Source organism: Hyaena hyaena, unplaced genomic scaffold (genome assembly GCF_003009895.1).
Source record: "Hyaena hyaena isolate Hyena2069 unplaced genomic scaffold, ASM300989v1 scaffold_683, whole genome shotgun sequence".
In the NCBI taxonomy this organism is placed as follows: Eukaryota; Metazoa; Chordata; class Mammalia; order Carnivora; family Hyaenidae; genus Hyaena; species Hyaena hyaena.
The window spans coordinates 543094-561953 of NW_024081314.1; the positions used below are offsets into that span (position 1 = coordinate 543094).

General features: G+C 47.3%; 1 protein-coding gene across 10 annotated transcripts in view; it reads right to left on the bottom strand.

Annotated features, from left to right (window-relative positions):
- VCPKMT (valosin containing protein lysine methyltransferase) overlaps nucleotides 1–18860 on the bottom strand; it is a 70671-nt gene that overhangs the window by 9446 nt on the left and 42365 nt on the right. For 2 of the 10 annotated variants that reach the window (XR_005525514.1, XR_005525511.1), the window contains exon 12: nucleotides 14029–14168. The exons of 5 other annotated variants lie outside the window; for them this stretch is intronic. The gene's annotated coding sequence lies outside the window, so the exon portion shown is untranslated. Of the gene's footprint in view, nucleotides 1–12923; nucleotides 14169–18248; nucleotides 18610–18860 lie in introns of those variants that run through there. 3 more of the 10 variants (XR_005525515.1, XR_005525510.1, XR_005525513.1) reach the window with 3 other exon arrangements.

Below are 18860 nucleotides of genomic sequence, written 5' to 3' on the forward strand. Positions count from 1 at the left end.
CTCGTTTCTAGTTCCTGTCTGGTGTCTATTGGTTTGATAGGATTTCAAATCCACTTATTTATGACAAAAATGAAATTGTTTTCACGAGTAAAGTTGTTTTGATTAAGAGTGAAGTCAGCTGTGACAGGATGTCATCTACTCATGTGTTGTTGATAACGCAGTAGCTCTGGCGACGGCAGGCCCTCCCACGGGGGGCTTATCAATAAAAACATAATGAAGCAGCTACTGTGGCGAGGGGGCATTTGACTATAAATACCGGGAGTTTGGGGGGACTGAGAGTGTTCAGTCTGGGCACCGAGACTGCTGATTTAAACAGCTCTCTGAAGACCTTGGGGGCAATTAGCTCCTGCCAGTAAAAGTAGTTCTCTTACTGGCAGTGGTAAAAAACCTGTGCGGCAACGCGGGAAGAGGAGATCCTCTTTGAACCGTGCCCTCGTTCCCTAGCAACGTGCTCTAGCAACAGGGAGGGGACTCTTACGTGTGCAAGGGCAGAGGGAGTCCCTCCGGATTGGCTAAAGTGCCTCTCCTGAGTAGCAAATATAGGTACAGAACTCGACCAAATTTGGACTCTATTCCCGCCATCTCCTCTTGCTTGGCACAATAGTGTGATTAATCTGCCATTGGTTTGGAGTATGTTATATATATATGTGTGAATGTAACATCCGCGCTATATATATGTTTATTTATTTTGAGAGAAAAGCAAGAGCAGGGGAGGGGCAGAGAGAGAGGGTGAAAGAGAATCCCATGCAGCCTCCACAGGCTCCTCAGCGTAGAGCCCAGTGCAGGGCTCGAACTCACAAACCTGAGGATCAGGACCTGAGCCGAAACCACGAGTGAAAGGCTTAACCAACTGAGCCACCCAGGGGCCCCTGGAGTGTGTTATTTCTTTATTGGCTTGTTAAGAGACGTTATCCTGTAAGCTACTGGCTTGTGAAATTCCCACAGTGAACGGGTGTTAAAGAAATGACTGAAGACAAACTCAGTCTCTGAGCATTAATTTGCCTCCTGAAACAAAACACTCTTCCACACGTGCCCTTTGCTACAGTCATATCTAATTATTCAGTGTGCCCTGGCAACGTTTTTGTTCATGAATCTGTGCCTGGCACATGTGTCTTCTTCCTAGAATGTTCCTCCTCCACCTCCATTCATCATCCACCAACTTCTATTCCTTCTTCTAAATCTAACAGGCGTCACCTCTTCCACAAAGCCTTTCCTGAAACCCCAGTTTTATTTAGATGCACTCAACAGACAGCACCACAGATGTCTGTCTCTTCCAACTGACAGTGAGTTTCTTTAAGACAAGAACCTAGTACAGTGCTTGGTAAGGGAAGAAAGCGAGAAATGTAAGTTGCTACCATGTTTGGTATCATTTGCCCTTACAGTGTGAAAATGTGCATTACAAGGTCAAATCACCACAGAACATGGATTTGCTAGAGCCTTTTCTCAAGTTCCTCCCTTCTCCCAGACTGATTCTGGGTATCTAAACCCATTACTTAAAAGACCAGAAAACTTCCAAGGGACAGAATTTATGTTCCTCTGTGCTCAAGATTCTCCAAGAAGGGTCTATGCAAATACCAAGTTATCAACATCCTTGCTAATAAGAGTATGAGAGTATTAGTACTCAAGATGCCTTTCCTGCTTGAGTCTTTGGGAAAATCTGAAAAGCATCCGACTTGCCAACATGAAGTTCTTTGTGATGTTTAATGGTAAATATACTGTGAGCTGCCAAGTTTCAAATCTATACCCACGTCCTTGCACTGAACCTCTGACTCTCAAATTTAGTTGCCCAGTGGACTTCTCTACCCAATGTTCTCCAAACTTGGCAGGTCTAAACCTGAGCTAATCATTTCTCTTGCTGGGAGTCTTCCAGTAACTCATCAGTGAGTCACCGATGAATATTTCTCAAGTCCACCCTCCTCTTCATTCCTATGGCTAGGATCCTGACCCAAGTCCTCAGCTCATCTGGCCCGCACAATTCATCAGCCCCTTCACCAGGTGCTGGCCTAGCCTGGCCTTCCCAGTTCCCAGGGGATCTATCAAACGCAAATCTGATCTTGGCTCTCCCCAGTCTGAAACCCTCTAATTGCCCAACACAGGTTGTCAAACCGGTTTGCATTTGAATCACCTTGAAAGCTTCTTAGCCTTGCAGATTCCCCAGTCCTGCCCTAAAACCGGTTAGGTGGGGCCTGAAGGATTCTGGTAGCTGAGACAGTTTCACTTGAGAAACACTGTGAGCCACAGGCTGAATCCAATCTCCTCATTCACTTACCAGGCCTCGCTTGTCCCTTGCCCTTTCAGGAGAGGTCCTACTTACCTTTCCACCCTCAACCACCTCACTCCACACACCTTGTTCTCCATGGTACTTCTCACCATTGACCTGTGCTTTAGTTTGCCTACTGCCAGGAATATCCCCTCTGAAAATCCCTTTGAGTGAGGGTAACTCTTACTCATCCTTTGTAACTTGGCTACCCAAAGCATCAGCACAACCTGGGAGCTTGTTAGAAATGCAGAATGACAGACCCTACCCCAGCCCTATAGAATTGGATCCCAACGGATTCCTCTACATGTTAGAGAATGAGAATCACTTCATTACTCAGTTCCAAAAGCACATCATCCAGATTGACATATACCCATCAAGTTTTCTTCCAGACTGACACTAGACATCATGACTGCTGTACTTGTAACGTTTCACAAGTTAGGGCTTCTGTAACCCAGCCCCAGGCTGCAGTAGAAATGCTTGTGTATCTGCCTCCCCCGTGTTCAAACAGCAAGCATCCAATTCGTTGCCGAACACCGTAAGTGTTCTTCCCAGTGTAGGAAGAGCAATGGCCTGGGAGCCAGAGGCCTGTTCTCACAAGTGGCTCTGCCTTTGACTGGTAATGTCACCCTTGGCAAGTCCCTGTGACTCTTTGAATCTCTGGTTCTTGGTGTATAAAGAAAGAATAAACCTGCCTGGTAGATCTCAATTCTTCCATAAGGTGTTTCTACGGAGCCATGACTGTGCCTGGATGTGATGCTCCCATGCATGAACATACATGCACTCACACACACATTCACACTCATAGCCACTTGCTGTCTGTGCTGTCAGCCCAAATAAAACAGAGCAAAGCCCCAGTCTTTCCATGCCACCATAGTGGTGCTCATGAATGTCCTGGCAGATGTTCTCAGGACCACCAACACCACCCAAAAGAAAGGCAAACACCAGGTTCTGATTAGGTCACGTTCCATGGTCATGGTCCAGATCCTAACTGTGAGGATGAAGCATGGTTACATTTGAATAATTTGAAATCATTGTTGCTCACAGCTGGGAAAATATTTGTGAGCCTCACAGGAAGGTTAAACAAGTGTGGTGTCCCAGATCTGATGTGCAACTCAAAGATCTAGAAAAATGGTGGGACAATCCCCATGCCCCTCCCTTCAGTTGGTTTTATTGTACTGATGATTTTAGCTGGCATTATGGATGAAAGTACACAGGAGGGAAAATCCTGGGATTATTTTTCTAGGGATGTAATACATACAAATAAAATGTCTCAGTGGGCAAGAGAGAGAGAGAGTGCACAAAGCCTTGGGTCAGCTGTCTGCCAGCTGCTGTTGAGTCTCAGCCAGAGTTCTGGATGAGGAGGAACTTAATCCCTTGGCACCCACCTGAGTGTCTAGACTGGAGATTGTTTGGGGCAGGCCGGGTATCTGGTGGATGTGGAATTCTCACTGAGAAGCATCTGGAGCCATTAGTGTGCACAGAAGGACACCGGCCATCCAGGGAGCCCCACCCACCAGAACCCTTGGCTTGCTTCAGCAGAAGAAAAAGGGACTATGGACCCTGCAGCCAGGGTGCTCACATAGGATATCTATGATGCCTTTATTTTATCTTTTATCTGCTGAGTAGAGGGCTAGTGGATGCTACAGACTGATACAGGGCCAGAGAACAGGTTTTATTTTGGGAATGGTTATAACTTAGGCAGAAGTGAGATATGAAACTGGACTATTTCTGTCTTCTTCCCCCCCACCACCATTTTGTTAGCAGCAACGATTTAGGACACATCTACCATGTGCTGTGCATAGCATCATGCACTTGACATATCCTTCATTTACACGCTCTTTTCACAAAGTTAGAACTGAGGCCCAGGAGCTCACATGAGTTTTAGAACCTAAAACGGAACTTGGAGACTCCAACTTCCAACTCCATATCCCTCACTCCTTGGCTTGTCCCAAAGGGTTCTCAGTGCAGTGCCAGTCAGGAAGGATCTTCTGTGGGAAGGACAGAAAGAGTATCCTATGAGTGTAAATGTGTATGTGTGTGTGTGTATATATGTGTGTGTGTCTGAGTGCATGTATGTTCATGCATGGGAGCATCACATCCAGGCATAGCCCTGGCTCAGTAGAAACACCTTATGAAAGAAGTGAGGTAGGTGAGGCAGGTTTTATTATTCTTTCTTTACAGACGAATGTGGGAGTGTCTGCATATCATGTCCCTTTCAGTTTCAAGATACTCTGATCTTGAAAAACACAGAATGCTCCACAGCCTGAACAATGAAGAAACAAACCCAAAGAGTTAATGCCACAGTGTAGCGGCATCAGGGATTGAGATCGGCTTCTCCGAGTTCTTGGCTTTTCATAACTCTAACATGACTGTAGCAGCTCCAAGCTCATGTCTTCACATGATAAGTGTCAAAGACAGGAAGAGGCAAGTACTCATCTCGCGTTTGTTTAAAAGTGAGGAACACCTTCCTAGAAGTCCCCACTTTGACGTGCCTTACATCCCATGGGTGGAAATGCATCTCATGCCCACACCTAAAGCAATCACTGTCAAGGGCGGTGGCTCAGACTATCCACCATGCCTCCGAGGGACAGGGGAGGAGCCCACAAAACACACAGGTCTCACAATCAAACAAAATCCAGGTTTTCTGAGCAAAGAAGTGGGCAGGGAATGGTGTTGAGTAGGAAATCCACAGGGTTTTCTGCACACTTGAAGATCGACACTGTGCATTAGTATATTTAAGGCTCTACATAGTAAAGAAACCCATTTTACTTCTTTGAACCCAATGTTTCCAAAACTAATTTTTCCTTGGAATTCTTATTAACTTCCTGCAGGCACACTGGAAAAAGCTAGATCCCACAATGGTGCTTGTCCCCAGTTACATGACGGACCTGAGAGCTCTTGAGCATAGCCCCAGAGCCAGACAGCTGCTCTGTGCAAACACAGAACAATGAGAACGGCTCAGTAATTCGGAGGAGAGTGTTCTTTGGCTCAATTAACAGGAAATACAAGCAGTATTCTTTTTTTGCAGGCTCCTTTTCTTTTTGGCCATTTGAAATTAATAGGTTTAAGACATTACTTTTAGTTGAATTTCTCTCCAACTAACCTTGTCACCAGGTAGGGGGAAAATGATGGCTTTTAACGATGATGAAAGCGGGGCCATTGGTTAGGTCAAACCAGGACTGCATTTCTTCCCATTCTGCGTGTGCAGCAGCATTAGCAAAGCCTGTGAGAAAGCTCTCCTGACTCATTACTTCCCGTGGCCACTTCCCCAAAGCCAACAGCTCACCAGACGCTGGATGGCAGACAGGCAGCTATCACAAAGCTCTCAGCTGGGCAAACCCCTCGCCTTCCCTCCTCTTCCCTAATAAGCCTCCTTCCTCTCCGTTCCCCCTTCTCCTTGTTGGATTTCTTACCAGTTTATAAAAAGGCAACCCATGAGGTTTCTTTGACATTGGTGTATGATTGAAAATAGAAGACCAGCTGTAGTCCTATGCTTAGGAGGACAGCCAGGCCCCTTATCTCCTGCAGGTACTCAGAACTGACTGAAAAGGGGAAGGGGTTTGGGTGGACAGGAAGGTCACACTTTGTCTTCAAGATATCCAAGGTTCAGGTTGATTTGACAGATATAACCATTGTTCTTTCTGTTCAACCCTGAGTCCTGTTGTCTGGCTTTTGTTCCCATTCTTATGTGTGTGTTTTAAGAGGCCAAGCCATGCAGGCAGGCATGTCAGGGAAGGACAGGTACCCTCAGCCTTCACAAGTTGTTCTGCAAGGTGACAAGCTGAGCCCTCCAGGCTAGAATCTGGAGGAAAGATTGGGCTGGTGAGGCACAACTTGCCAGGATGACAGAGAGGAGTTCAGCTCACTCTACCTGGCTCATCCTGACATAGGACAATGCAACCAAGTACATCTGCAAAACTGAGGTTCCCAGACCCTGGGTTATAGGCCAGTCTGTGATGGATCCTACAAGGGGTTTTGTTCTCCATCTTACAGACCTCCCCTCCACTCTGCTGTAAGCATCTTCCTACTCCGACTTCAACGTCTGCCTGGCTGAACCTATCCACTCCCTGGGCACTTCCTTCCTTGATCTGTTCATCAACCATCTCTTTTACTCTATGTTCGGAAAATGTCTCTCTTCTATCCGCTTCTCTCCCATGGCCTCTACCAGACTTTAAGTCACTACTGTCTCTTGCCTGGACTGGTCGGCTACATTTTCACTCTTTCGTGGTCCAAGCCACTCTCTACACCATAGCCAGTGTGACCTAAAAAGTCACTCATCTGCTACCACCTCACCTGTCAGGATGGCTAACATTAAAAACTAAGGCAACAACAGATGTTGGCGAGGATGTGGAGAAAGAGGATCTCTTTTGCACTGCCAGTGTGAATGCAACGTGGTGCAGCCACTCTGGAAAACACTATGGAGGTTCCTCAAGAAATTAAAAGTAGAACTACCCTACAACCCAGCAATTGTGCTACTAGGTATTTATCCAAGAGATACAGGAGTGCGGTTTCAAAGGGGCACATGCCCCTCAATGTTTATAGCAGCACTCTCGGTAATAGCCAAAATATGGAAAGAGCTCAAAATGTCCATCAACAGATGAACGGATAAAGGTGATGTGTGTGTGTGTGTGTATATATATATATATATACACACATCATGGAGTATTACTCGGCAATCAATTACTCGGCAATCAAAAAGAATGAAATGAAATGAAATCTTGCCATTTGCAACTACGTGGATGGAACTGGAAGGTGTTATGCTAAGCAAAATTAGTCAGAAAAAGACAAATATCATATGACTTCACTCGTATGAGGAATTTAAGGTACAAAACAGATGAACATAAGGGAAGGGAAGCACAAAGAATATAAAAACATGGAGGGGGGAGGCGCCTGGGTGGCTTAATGGGTTAAGCATCCGACTTTTGCTTAGGTCATGATCTCACGGTTTGTGGGTTCGAGCCCCGCGTCGGGCTCTGTGCTGGCTGCCAGCTCAGAGCCTGGAGCCTATTTCAGAGTCTGTGTCTCCCTCTCTCTCTGACTCTCCCCTGCTCACGCTGTCTCTCTCTCTCCTAGAAATAAATACAAATATTTAAAAAAAAAAACATGGAGGGGGACAAAACATAAGAGACTCTTAAATATAGAGAACAGAGAGTTGCTGGAGGGGTTTTGAGAGGGGAATGGGCTAAAAGGGTAGGAGGCATTAAGGAATCTACTCCTGAAATCATTGCTGCACTGTATACTAACTTAGATGTAAATTAAAAAATAAATTAATTTTCTAAAAAGTCACTCATCTGCTTGAAACCCTTTGGTGGTCTCCCACTGGACAAAGAATAAAATGCAAAGAAAAAAAATCTTTGCAGGGACCCACAGTTCCTGGCATTATCTGATCTCTGGCCCTTATCCGCTTCCCACTGCTGTGATGGGTCATGCTGGCTTCTGCTCAGTTCTCAGCAGGGTCAGCTTCATGGACCTAAGACCACATCAGGCCTTATATTCAGAAGGGGGACCTGTGGTTGGGGTTTAATACCCTGTGGTCACCATTTCTTTTTTTTTTTTTTTTAAGCTTTATTTTGAGAGAGAGAGAGAGAGAATGAGAGTGCAAGCAGGATGAGGGGCAGAAAGAGAGGGAGAGAGAGAATCTTAGGCTCTGTGCTGTAAGGGCAGGGCCCGATGTGAGGCTCAAACTCATGAATCACGAGATCATGACATCTGAGCTGAAATCAAGAGTTGGGCGCTTAACAAGCTGAGCCAACCCAGGTGCCCAACATCTTGAATCTTTTTTTTAATCATTATTTTTGAGATAGAGAGACAGAGTGCAAATGGGGGAGGAATAGAGAGAAAGGAAGACACAGAATCTGAAGCAGGTTCCAGGCTCTGAGCTGTCAGCACAGAGCCTGACACAGAGCTGGAACTCATGAAGTGTGAGGTCATGACTTGGGTCAAAGTTGGATGCTTAACTGCCTGAACCACCCAGTGCCCCACCATCTTGAATTTCTTAATCATCTTTGAATTAGTGTTTTGCAAGTGAAGCCTAATGGCACAATGGAGCAGGCCAGTAGCACTAGGCTTAGAGACTTGGCTCATCTGTGGTCATATCTCCTGCCACTTTCCTGATCCCAGGGGCCCCAGGTCCCACCTGGCCTATCTTTCCTTTCTCTCTCCACATCCTCCCTATGCCCACTGCTACGCTGTGCCTGAAGCAGTAACTAGGCACAGTGGTGGGGGGCCCACATTCCACTGTCACCCTTCACCCCTGGCTGCAGCCTGGGAAAGATTGTAGGGAGGGTCAGAATCAGGCACCTGATGTCACATCTCTGGACAGGGCACAGCAGCAGTGATCTCCATACGGGCTGGCCTGACAGCACATGAGGCTCTCACTCAGTCAGGATACAGGTATTACACACGTCCTGGGAAGGAGGTTGCAATCCTTTGGGGGCCTCCCATCTGCCGGGGATTGGAGCAGTGAGCCCCTGGGAAGGGGAGATGGACTTTCCCTCCCCTGGCTAGGGGCCTGCATGTATTTTCTTTTGCAGTAGCTGTAGCCAATTACACAGCCAGCCCTGCTTCTGCAACTCTCGGGGCCTCTGTGGCCTCTGCTGTTCCGTGGTTTTTCTTGCTCAGCCCTCGGGTGTCGGCTCGCAGCTCACCTCCTCAGATCGCTCGGCCATGCTCCTCCTACCCAAACTAGGTCACACCTGTTACCCTTGCTTGTTTTCTTCCTAGCCTTCATCAGGATGCATAATAACGAAATACTGCTGTGTTCCGTCTGCCCAGGATTTGCTAAGCTCCATGAAGGCACATTGCTGGTCTTGTTCACCATGACCTCAGTATCACCTGGCACCAGCTTGAGTACAATGCCTGGCATATAGTGTATGCGCAACATGTATTTTTCTAGATGCTGCGTGGTGAAGACGGTTTCCATTTAAAGCAAACGTGGCCAGGGGTGCCTGGGTGGCTTAGTCAGGTAAGCGTTCCTACTCTTGATTCGGCTCATGTCATGGTCTTATGGTTCGTGAGTTCGAGCCCCATGACAGGCTAAGCACTGACAGTTTGGAGCCTGCTTGGTGCTTGGGATTCTCTCTTTCCCCATCTCTCTCTGCCCCTCCTGCTCACTCGCTCTCTTTAAAAAAAAAAAAAAAACCCAAAAACTTTAAAGTAAACTTGGCCAAAAAAATGCATGGTGGGCCTACAAGTAAACATTTGTTATTTTATTCTCCAAACTTTCCTGTATGCTTAAAACGATAACATTTTAAGGAAGTTTTAAAAGAACACAAAGTATTTGTGGGTGTTTAGATACAAATCCTACAAATCCTGTAGCTATTATTTTCAACTTGCTACTTTTCCTCTGCACAACAAATCTGGGGGTGGGGGTCCACAGAGATCCATTCATCACTTTTAAATTGTTAAATACTTTTCCATGTATTGTAGCAATGGCACACTTTATTTAGCTGTTTCTCTATTGCTAGACAACTAGGCTATTTAAACAGCCTTTTTGTGGTTATAAGGAAGGCTTCCTTGCATGTGTGTGAGCATTGTTCTAAGCTAGATAGCACAACGAGGAATTGCTTGGTTCATAGAGCTTGTACATGGTTTTGGTTTGTTTTTAATTTTTTAAATGTTTATTTTTGAGAGAGGGAGAGTCAGAACAAGAGCAGAGGAGCAGCAGGAAGAGACAGAAACACAGAATCCAAAGCAGGCTCCAGGCTCTGAGCGGTCAGCACAGAACCCGATGTGGCGCTTGAACCCATGAACCATGAGATCATGACCTGAGCTGAAGTTGGATGCTGAACCGACTGAGCCACCCAGGTGCCCCCAACATGTTTGAATGCAATAAATACATGCCTTTAAACTACTGGTCTCCTTAGCACAGAAGGACCTCCTGGAAGGCAAAGTAAGGGAGAAGATGTGTGTGGCACTGAGCTGACTGGCTGAGGACCTTCGCTCCCTTCCCAGGCTCACACACTACTGCTGTTGTCTCTCCCTCTCTCCTCAATCCCTTATGGTCAATATGGGAGAGATCCTGGTAATTACTGATCTCTAGGGGAAAAAATCATTCCCTATCTATATTTCTGCTCAGAGTCACTTCCTATTCTCCATGGAGTAGGATGGGAACAGGAAGAACTTGAGAAAAGTTTTTAAAAATAGAAGAGAATTTCCCCTTGGCATTTTTCCTGATTTTTATTTATTGAAAAATCTGATTCTAGCTCCTCTTGAGTTGAAGATTGAAGATGGAAAGGCATGGAGCCATGCTAGAGTCTAGCATGTGTTTGTTTTTCCAACAAGTCCTCACTGAACACCTCAGGGGCACAGAACGGGCACTGATTAAGTAGGAGGTCACCGACCCTAATGTACAAATGGGATCCTGGAAGCCCTCTACCGTGTGAGTCAACGTCCATGTAGTTGGTGCCATGGATTGAATGTGTTTGTGTCGCCACCCTCACCCCCCCATTCATATGTTGAAGTCTCAATCCCCAATATGATGGTACTGGAGATGGGGTCTTTGGGAGGCAATTAGGGTTAAATGAGGTCATGGGGCTGGAGCCCTGGTTCAATGAGATTAGAGCTCTTATAAGAAGAAACTCCAGAGAGTTCTCTCTCTTGCTCTCTCTGTGAATGTGTGTAGGGGGTGTGTGTTATGTACACAGGAAGGCAGCCATCTGCATGCCCGGAACAGAGCCCTTGCCAGTAAGCTCTCCAGGAACTGAATTGGCCAGCACCTTGATATTGGAATGCCAGGCTCCAGAGCTGTGAGAAAACACATTTCTGTTGTGGAAGCCACCCAGTTTGTGGTATTTTGTTATGGCGCCCAAGCTGACTATTGGGTATGATGGGAGGCACATGGAGACACAGGGCAGTGGCTAGTCACTAACTGTTACAGAAGTGTTTCAATATTTTAACAACTGGTACATATATACTGTGGTGTACCAGCACGGTTCATAGAGTTTACATTCTAGCGAGAGGAGGCAGACAATGCACAAAATAAGCAAAATAAATAGTATGTCAATGGTGTTATGTGCTACGGAGAAAGATAAGACAGGGGAGAGAATTAGGAAGTTCCATGAGGTTGCAATTTTAGGTTGCAAGAGGAGGAAAGAGAATGAAAGTGGCATGTTTTCTCTTTTAAGGGCACTTTCTAGAAGTTGCACACAACACTTAAAGCCTATTCCTCAAAGCTTCCTCCCACAGCTACATCTTGCTGCAAGGGAAGATGGGGAATGCAGACGTAATTCTGAGAAACCACAGGCACAGCCATTGTGGGGAAGTAGGGTTCCATTCTTGATGCTGTAGAGAATGGATATTGGGGAACAATAGGCCATGATGGGGAGAGAGCATGACTGGACTATGTTAAGAAACAGTTCTCCATGGGTCTCTCACGTTTGTGGATGTCCTATGAGCAGTGGAACTTGCTGCCTTTCTCCTGCGCTATCATTCTAGAGATGGTTGTGTATGGCGAGTAGTCTTGGAAGACAGAGATAGTGTCTCCCTGTGGAGCAAAGTGCAGGCAAGCTGAATGTCCAGTCTGTCATGCCTCCTCTGCATAACAGCTCATTACACAATACTTGGTTCCCTGAGCACGGGGCTCCTCCCCTGCAATGTAACCCACCAGGTGCCCAGGTGGCACCTGGCCCTCTTTGCACTGACCTGTGAGAGTTGGGGTTCAGGGAACTGGCATAAGAATATGTATTTAATTATTCCCAGATATCAAAGAAAACAAGTACCTTTATCATAGAGAAATCTGGTAGATAACCACCTTTAGAAAGTGATCAAAAACACCACCACCAATAATGGGACAAATCGACATCATTTGTCTCTTAATGTAATGCTCGGAGAAGGACCTATATCGTTCCTGTTGCATTCTCTTTAAAAGTATATAGCATGATTCTAATCAGAAGGAAAAAATAAATCCAAGCTGAGAGCTATGCTATAAAAATGTTAACATCATGAAACACAAAAAAAGAAGAACTACAGATTCTGAACTACAAGGGACTAGGGGCATCTGGGTGGCTCAGTGGGTGGAGCATCCGACTTCAGCTCAGATCATGATCTAAGGGTCTGTGGGTTTGTTGGAGCCCCACATTGGGCTCTGTGCTGACAGCTCAGAGCCTGGAGCCTGTTTCAGATCCTGTGTCTCCTTCTCTCTCTGCCCTGCCCCCACTTGCACTCGGTCTCTCACTCTCTCTCTCAGAAATAAACATTAAAAAATTTTTAACTACAAGGGATTAAACAGGACAACTGAATGCAATTTGTCATCTTGATTGGATCTTGAATTGAAAAGAGAAAAGACAACTATCATAATATTATCCAGCATATATCCATATTCACATTTCCCTTGGAAAAAATTGAATATGGATATATATTAGATAACACGATGTCATTGTTACAGTTCTTGAATGTGAGCATGGTATTGTAATTATGTGGGGAAGCATTCAAGTTCTTAGGAGAGACACATGAAATACTCAGGACAGAAGTATCAGGATATTAACTTCTTTTCTTTTTTAAAATGTTTATTTATTTATTTAGAGAGTGAGCGCACAGGGGAGGGGCAGAGGGAGAAAAAGAGAATGCCAAGCAGGCTTTGAGCTGTCAGCACAGAGTCTGATGCAGGGCATGATCCCATGAACCGTGAGATCATGACCTGAGTCAAAACCAAGAGTCAGACGCTTAACCGACTGAGCCACCCAGGTGCCCCCAACAACTTATTTTCAAATGGTTCAGGAAAAGAATGTCTACATGCATATAGAGAGAGATCACAGCTCAATGGCTAACAGTTGGTGAACTGGAGTGAAGAATAGGTGGGTGTTCATTGAATTATTCTGTCAACGTCTCTGTAGTTGGAGCTTTTTTAAAACAAAACATTAGAGACAACAGTACCAAATCCTGGTGACCCTGCGAAGGACTGGAGGCTGAACTAGGAACTCCATCCCTTCAGGAAGTCTCTCCCTTCCATTCGTCAGCATGGTCTCCCTCTGCCCTGCTGCAGCCAGGCTTTTTCCAGGCAGCAGGGCACATGGCCACAGGCCTCCCAGCTGGTAGCCAGAGAGGAACGGGGTGTCCAGCTCCATGACGCAGCTTGGAAAACCCTGGGGAAAGGGCTCTGATGGCCTCAGCTTGGGTCACGCACCCACCCCGGTCAGAAAAATCACAGAGGAAGCTGGGCAGGGTGGCCAGGTCCCAGTACCGCCTGTGCGCTCCAGGCAGTGAGGGGAGACTGGGGGCCTTCACGAAGTCAAAGAGAATCAGTTATACATGGAGAGTGGGAGGAGGGGAGGAGCAGAGGAAATAAAGATGATTCAATTTGCTAACTATGGGGACTCTCAGAAGGGAGGCCATCCAGTGCAGGAGAGGATACAAGAAGAGAAGTTTGGAGCGCTCTCTTATGAACCTGGAATCCGAAGCTCTGTGGGCATAAAGGAGAAGTTTCATAGGCTGTTGGCAATGCAGCCCTGTAGCTCAGAAAAGCATGGGGGTCCCAGCCACTGGAGGAAGGCATGGGTGTGCCGGCTCCAGCGCCAGAATGTGGAAGGTGCCGCCTGGCCACGCAGCCGAGCAGTGGAGCCCCCTCCTTGGAAGAGGACCGTGGTGAGAGAGACCCTGGCTAAATATGAGGGAGGAGACGGGGCGGGCGGGGGGGGGGGGGGAAGCCCTTAAAAGGCAGGGTACAGCATTTTTGTTTAATGCCTCACCATCTCAGCACAGCCGCTCCTGATACTTGTTCAAAACACACTGGGAGCTGTTAAGCAAATAGTGAAGAGCATTTGGGTCCTAACCCTGCCAGTGGCAGAGCCTCCTGCCTCGGGTGTAGACAGCCCTCTCAGATTCTTCAAACTCCGCTACAGCAGGGGCTGTTGAGCCCCTCAGCACTCACGTCTGGTTTTCCAGAAACAGCTCGTTGCCAAGGAAAGTGTCACTGGGGGGAAAGAAGGAAAAAGCAGGATCACCCAAGGGCCAGAGAACTGGCACCCTTCTATTTCTCTCTCCAGAAAACAGAGGGCTCCCCCTTTTCCACTATCATCCCTTTGCCTTCTTATTCTGGGTTCAGGAGAAGCTGAAGCTATGGTTCATCCTGGAGATGCAGAATTAGTCAGATATGGGTTTGGATTCCAGTTTCTTTATCTGCCACATGGGAATAATGGTGCGAGTTCCCCGCCGGGAGGAAAGTCGCGAGAGAGACAACACAGGTTAGGACCTGCGCAGAGCGCTTGGCCCATCGGGGGTGCCAGACAAGCGTTAGCTGTTCTCCCCCAGGAGGTGGACACCTCCATTCCTGGTGCCTCTCACACCTCACCTGGGGAGATTTCCAGCAGGAAGCAGAGGAGATGGGCCTCAAATCTAACACCCAAGGGGGCTGTATCGAGGAAGGCCAGAGGAGGGTGGCTGGGACTTCACTCGTGTGAACTGCACACCTAAAATAAGGCCAGGCAGCAGACTCCAGGAATTTCCTATAATCTTCGTGGTGAATGTCCTATTTATAAAGCTGAGTCACTGCAAGCCGTTGCTTCACCGCCACTCTGCGTGCGGAGACAGGCTGCAACAGGAAGTAAGGAGCACACCCAGAAGCATCCGTCTCACTCAGGCTTTCAGGGACTCTCTGGGCCTGGCCAGGCCTGGCCCTTCAGCTCCCAGAAGCACCTTGACAGGCTCAGGGCATTTGCTACTGCACCAGGCTTACCATCTCTCTTCCCATTGACCCTTTTCCTGGATTCTTTCTCCAGAATAGCCCCCTCTGTTGTGAGGTTATAAGTTTACAAAGACGCTTTGCCTTCTTCATGGCTTGCTTACAAACACAGCCAGGTCTGTCTGTCCCTGAGACCGACCCAAGGGGTCTGGCAGCGGAGTTGGATTTGAAGGCATCTGTCTGCTTCCCCACAAGAAGAGACCTCCTGGAGGTCTCTGCTCCTCCCGTCCGTTAAAAGAAGCAAATTCTCCAAGGAGAGGATTTATACATTTAGGGCTCTGGGAAGCTGGGTTGCTGAATTCATGAAAGTCAGTGAAAGGGCAAAAAAAAAAAAAAAGGGGACACAGGTGGGTAAAGGCCACCCCATTCTGGCCTCCAGCATCCTGTCAGATATGGTGCCGGGCAGAGGGCAGCCCCATCACACCGGCTCCCAGATGTGCCGAGAGGTTTTCAAACCAAAGCAACCTTGCTTTCAGCTACAGTTGCTCATTAAACAAGGCAGACAAGCTGCCCGGTTAAGACATTCTCGACTCCTGGGGGCGCCTGGGTGGCTTAGTCGGTTAAGCGTCCGACTTTCACTTAGGTCATGATCTCGCGGTTCGTGGGTTCGAGCCCCCAGCTCAGAGCCTGGAGCCCATTTCAGAGTCTGTGTCTCCCTCTCTCTCTGACCCTCCCCTGCTCACGCTGTCATTCTCTCTCTCCTAGAGATAAATAAAAATATTAAAAAAAAAACATTCTCGACTCCTGGCCTTCCCTCAGTAAACTGCTTTTCAGAACCAAGTGGAGGGTTCTCAACTAGGCTGTGCCTTGTGGATCCAGTTCTGACTTGCAGGAGCTCTGGGGAAGTACAGAGTTCAGACTCTGGAAAGTTCCTAGGCCCTGTGGCTTTGGGCATTTGGTACATAGCAGTGCAGGAGGATAGCAGTCACGGGGCAGGGCCCCTACCAAGTCGGTCGCCATGGGGGGAGCTGGGAGGGGTTTGGAGGCGCTTGTGCCTGTCTCCAGCTGCTTGACCTCTTCACTCCCACATTAGGTGACCGATACCCACCCTTGCCCCCCACCCCCTCCATGGCTTTTTTGGTGAAACTGCTCGATGGTGGGTCTCTGGTCCAGTTCTCTTCTAGAACCAGAGACTCTTTTACCATCTCCTGTCCCTGATACTTCCCAGGCTCCCAGACTGAGCTTCCATCCTGCCAAAGTCCCCCTTCAAAGGAGTCTTTCCCTTTTCCTCGGTCTTCTTCTTCCTCTCTAAATCTCTCCCTCTCACTTTCAGGGGACATTCCCTCCCCTCCCCTCCCCTTCCCTTGTTGCCCAGAACGTGAGGCTGTCTTTTCTTCCATCACAAGTGGTGGTGTGGAGGGGGGAGGGGGGAGGGGAGGCAAGACTCTGAAGCTGATGAGAACCCAGAAGTCAGCGTCAGAGGCACCCCCTTCCTGTAGTAGGGGGAGGAGGAAACATTTTCCACTGCTCCCCATTGAGTCAGCCCCTTTAGTTGCGACCACTGTCTGTCACAGAAATTAAACGGGGCATGTTTCTTCCTACAGCAATGGGGAAACAATGTCAGCTTAGCAAAAAACAAAGACTCAAACAAATCAGAACTAATAAGGCTCAGGAAGTTTGCCAGGGACACGTTCAAGCTGCACAACTCAACAGTCTGTCTTCGCCCACAATAGCTCCTAGAAAATATTACTAAAAAGATACCTTTTACAACAGCAACAAGAATTACAAAACATCTAGGTATTAACCAAGAATACACAAGACTTCCATACAGATTTTTGAAATTTTAATAAAGGAAACCAAATGATCTGAATAAAGAGAGCACATTCCATGCTCTTGGACCGGGGGACCTAATACAGGGTGACCTATCTTGGATGACTCGATAAAGACCTAATTACATTAAAGATTCACCTACAAATTCAGTGCAGCCCCACTCAAAATTCCAGCTGGATTTCTTTTTGAGGAGTTCAATAAATAAATAAGTCAACTTTTTGAAAAACAAAAGAAGGGAGTCTTGCTCAATGCAACACATGATAAACCGTAGTAACAGCATAGTACTGGCTCGGGAGCAATCAGCTTGCCCAGCAGGACAGAACAGAAAGCTCTGGAACACACCATGTGCTGTTTGTGTGCACGTATAGAAACTTTAATAACAACGCACTTTCTCTGTGGGGGAGGCCACAAGTTAGGGTTGGGTTGAGACATTCTGCTATGCCGGCATCACTGTAACAAGCATACCTAAGGAATAACAAAAAAATGTATGTTGAGGTCCCAGTGTGACTCAAAATGATCTACCTAAAACTGGCTCTGTTGCGAACACGGCACTGAACGCTCTACAGTCTCATCCTTCTGGAACTCTCTGCCGAGGTCAGCAGCGGCAGCAGCAGCACATCCCTGTGGCACAAGATGTAGGAAGCCAAGGCAGAGAATGCTGAGGCAGGCTGGTGTACACAGCCACGGGGCAGGCAGCTCCTCACATGAAAACCCTTATGTAGCCATTAAGCAGATGAGCCGCAGCTGCCAGAAGAGCTGGAGGCTGATTCAAAGGAGGTGGATTTAGGCTGAGAAAAAAAGACAAGGATTCTGCAAAGCAGTTCCCTTTGGGGTGCCCAGCAACTTTTCGTTCAGCAAATTCATCCAGGTGTTCAACTCTCCTGGATTCCTACAAAGCATAACAAACTGTATGCAAAATATGGCATAAAATTCAAGTTTCAGGCACCTGGGTGGCTCAGTCAGTTAAACGTCGGACTTCAGCTCAGGTCATGATTTCGTGGTTTGTGAGTTCGAGCCCCACATTGGGCTCTGTGCTGACAGCTCGGAGCCTGGAGCCTGCTTCAGATTCTGTGTCTCCCTCTCTCTCTGCCCCTCCCCTGCTCATGCTCTCTCTCTCTCTCCCCCCATCTTGCTCTCTCAAAAATAAATAAACGTTAAAAAAATTAAAAATATCAAGTCTCATAAATGTTCCCATGCTCTTTACCTAGCTGTCATTCATTTAGTATTTCTATAAAATCACGCTCCTCCCCCTGGGTTTACTCAGGACTAGCCCATGTTGTGCTATAGTAGTAGCTAGTAGTAGCTCGCCCCAAACACAGCAGCTTACGTCTTGATAATCATGGAAGCTGAAGAATGGATATAGTGGGTGGGATATACTATTGTTTCTGCTTTTGTATGTTTGAAGACTTCCATGATAAAGGTTTTTTAAATCTCCAGGACTTAAAAGAACAAAAATGAATATTTTAATGTTTATTTAGTTTATTTTGCTAGGGAAAGCACAAGCAGGAAAGGGGCAGAAAAATAGAAAGCGAGAGAGAATCGCAAGCGGGCTCCGCACTGTCAGCGCGGAATCTGACCCGGGGCTCAAAGTCGCGAACAGAGAGATGGGGACTCCATCGGAAAGCAGGAGCCGGACGCTTCACCTAACCAACTGAGCCCCCCAGGCACCCCCAAACATTTATTTCTTGGTCATATTACAGGTCCATCGTGGATCAGGGAGGTCTGTATTCCCACTTTGTCCTCACCGAGAGACACCTCACCGAGAGACACCTCACCGGTGCCTTCCGCTACCCGGAGCGTGGGACGTCACGTGGGACGTCACGTGGGACGTCACGTGGGACGTCACGTGGCACAGCAGGGGCCGGCCCGCAGGGGAGCCGTGTGATAGGGTAGAAGGTTCCGCCTGGAAGGAAAACACGCCGCTCACATTTCACTCACACGGCAAGTCCCACAGCCACGCTTGGCTTCAGTGGCTCAGAAATAAATAATCCTACTATGTGCCTAGTAGAAAGAGAACGGAAATATTTGGTGAACGGCACAAATGATTACCACAGCCCCCCAAAGATCTGAATTTAGAAACGGAGGCCAAAAAGAGTGTCTGATACACCATAGTTTTTCCCCAGGGAATTTCACCCCCAAACAAAAAACACTCAA